A 3,711-nucleotide genomic window follows, 5' to 3' on the forward strand; every position below is an offset into this window, starting at 1 on the left:
GTACTAATAGTCGCGTATAGTCTTCTTCTACCACGAACGAACTTCCTCGCGACGTCAAACCCTCCTAAACCTTAACCTCGGGTTTAGGCGAAAATATTGGAAGAGGTCAGTTCGGGTCGTACGATTAAGATTATACCAATATTGACGACACGTCCCCGTAGCTACTTACCTCTCAGTATCCAGAAATAATAGAAGCGACATTGGGAATACCTACTCCGACAAGGGGGCTTAAAACTTGCGAATGACTTAATCTCCTCACCAGGTTACTGTAGCGAACGTTTTTGTTTAAAAAATTTGGATTAGTTCCTTTAAAAAATAATAACCAAGTGACTATTATTAAAAAATTCACTATTAATTTTTTAATTATTTTCAATTACTCTGAATTTAGTATAGAAAAAAATATTATAAGTCCTTAAAGTATTATTTCAAAAAGACGTTTACTATTAACAGTATTATTATAAACCATTTAACAAAATTTTTATTATTTTTTAATGTTAGAAAGAAACCATTAAAAGTGGGAAAAGAAATATTTTTCAAATTACCGGGAAGATATTAAATAGTAAAACTTTAAGGATCACGCGATTGAAAACGTTGTTGTGATAAGTTTATTCTCAATGCCAAAAAAATATATAAATTTTTTGAAAATAAGTCTAGTTTTTCGTTACGTTAAAATATTAATAATTAATATAATAATAATAATACGGTATATTTTTGCAAAAGAAAGAATTTATCAAATCAGTGTTATTTCTTTAATTAATAATTTGTAATACCATGTGACAATCATCGCTTCATTAAAATTCATAAAGAACGTTTTATATTTACGGATTATACGATATGGGCTGGCAGACCCCCCAAACACACCATTGTGGCTGACCTGGGGGTGTGGGAGACGTGGGGGTGGTTCTCCTTCATTTCCACGTAAAACTGCACAACAAATGATGATTTTAAACTTCAAATACACGTGAAAAAAATTAATAAATAAAGGTAAAACAGAGATGCGTTGACTAGGTATAAATTAGTTGCATTTAGGGAAAATGTTTTACTTTCGCCTAAAATGGATTCCGTTTCTAGAACCATACGGGCCAACCGAAGAAGCAACTGGTCTTTCGTGTATCTAGAGTGTCGATAATATTCTAGGAAAATTTCCTCTGGTCTTTCGTTGGTGTGTCTAGAGTGTCGATAATATTCTAGGAAAATTTCATCAGGTTAATTAACAATTCGATAATAAAGACCATTTAGTTACCATACATCGACAGATCTAGATATTTGGGGTATTTACCCCTCGTGGCCAGGCGAGGCCGTTTCCTCGGCCTTGTTTCCGCGGGAGTAGGCTATTGAAATGATAATCAAGATCATTAATGAAATACACAAATTAGCCTATACGTAATGTGAGGTCCAGTTTAGGGTGTGCCCTTACCAAGAAGAAAATAAACGAAGCTTACCTTCACCACAGAAAGTTCTTCTTCGGAGGCTGCCTCAGGTGGCTCTTCATTTTGGGAATACGACTCCTCGCTGGCCCTTTCCTCTTCCATCACCAAGTTTTCCCGACCGAGAATTTCCGGTGGTGGGGCACTCGAGGTACTTGGTCTTGCTTGATTTTGGCAAACAAGTACCTTCTTCCCCATCACCCCACAATTTTAGCGCTCGGTGCATTCCACACCGTTGGCCCTGCAAGGGCATGATAGGCGGCCACTAGCGCGAGAACATATCGACCGACATTAACAACAGTTTTTGAACGGGTCCAAAGCGCCCGATCTCATTGCGATAGGAAATTCCTCCATCTCACTTTTTTAACGTCTTATCTCGGCAAATCTTCACTAAATTCGGACTAGATCTCCTCAAACCAAACATGCCAAAGAAGTGGGGTCATTATTGACAAGCCCCAGTATAATGAAAGTGTGACACGGGAATTCATCGCTAAAAGTCCCCTTTATGATCTTTTATGATTTATGATTATTTACCAGCTGAATAAAGGATTGCAAACGGGAGCTTCTACATTTAATGGTGGTACTTTATATTAAAATGTCAAGTTTTCAATACCAAGTGAAGGCTAATTTGTAGGGACGGTCATTTTAGGCTTTACCTACCCCGCCCCTTTTATGTACCCCCATAGAAGGTATAAACAGGAGCATACATTAAAATCGAGGGGCTACTCACTCATTGCAATGCATGTGCCTTTCATTATACTAAAAGGACTACACGCGTTCTTTATTGCTATGAAGTTCTAAAGTGACTGCGTGTAATTCGAAGGTAGTGTACTGGGAATATGAGAGTTATTTGTCCACCTCTAGAATGTTCAGTAACATAGCTTGGAATATTTACATTAATTTATGTTACTTTATTTTGTTCAGCAATCAACTACACTTCCTTAAACCAGCTGTTGACCGTTTCTGGGCTAAAACCCAAAGGAAACTTTTCAGTCCTTATCTGGACGAAAAGTCATTGTAGCTGGAGATGGAAGAATGGACAGCCCCGGGCACTCTGCATTGTTTTGCTCTTACACTTTGGCGGACACGGAAAAAAAAGAATTGTCTCCGTTATGGCCACAGATGTTAGACATGCGGAGGGCAAAAGTCCTAACATGGAACTTTTAGCATACAGAGCTGCTGCCCTAGACGTGTTGACCCTTGGCTCACAACTGAATGTCACAGTGGTGGAGGTTGTTACAGACGCACATTCGGGCATTTCAGGAGAGCTAAGTTAGTTCTAGTCTTCTAGACTAACCACTGTTGTGCCAATTTTTCCTTTACAAAAATTTCATCTTTTTTCAGGAAAAGAGGAGTCATGTTTCCCTGGAGTTAAAAACTCTTGGGATACTTGGAACGAGGGAAAAATTATTCTCATGAGATTAAATGATGTTTGCAATATTTTTCAGAATTTATATTGGCAGTTGGAATGTTATTGGAACTTCCAATAGATTGCACTTAAAAGCAAAGAGCACCGGGCTTTGGGCCATTGCGCTCCTCTTTTTGTGGTGCTCAATAAATTGCGAGGGCCAGGTGTTCTCCATGAAGGTAATTTAACAATTTTAAAAGATCGAGAAACATAATGCATTATAAAAAAACGCAGAATTTGTGGTTGACTTAACTCCAACCACTGCGATCACGAGCCCCTAACCGAGGAACAGAGAGAGAAGCATCCGTGGCCGGAAACCAACTCTCCCACGTTCATCAGACTAAGGAGTGAAGTTTTAAGGAAGTACAACCTTATCTTTTCTCGTGTATGTATAGCTTTCTTCGCGGTTATTATAATAGTATCGTGACGAATTAGGAAAAGGGCCCAGCTAGTGAAAACTTAACCTGGTACGGGTCAACTTGGCTCAACCAGGTGCTTACTGAAGGGTTAGATTTCGAATTAATGAATTTATTTCATTTATCTGCGAGTATTTTCATGAATGTAAATTCCAGCGTTACACGTATCACGTCAAAGAAAGTCCAAGACGGGTAGCAAAAAGTTGCCTACTATCTCAACTATTTTCGAGACGCCAGAGCCACCAAGTAAAAGAGCCAAAGTGAAAAGAAGTTGAAAGATGACGTCAAAAAGGCTATATCATTCAGTGAGAAATTTGAAGATACCACCACAAGCTCAGATGTACAACAAGATCGTACAGATGAACCTAATGTAGAAAAACTAGATGATAATGTCTTTACGGATGAACCTTTTCAAGTTGAACCTCCTGAAGGGACATTCTCACGCGTTATTTCAACCTCA

This window comes from Phalangium opilio, unplaced genomic scaffold (genome assembly GCF_054372755.1).
Source record: "Phalangium opilio isolate 3A_F unplaced genomic scaffold, DU_Popi_V2 ptg000082l_1, whole genome shotgun sequence".
NCBI classification, from domain to species: Eukaryota; Metazoa; Arthropoda; class Arachnida; order Opiliones; family Phalangiidae; genus Phalangium; species Phalangium opilio.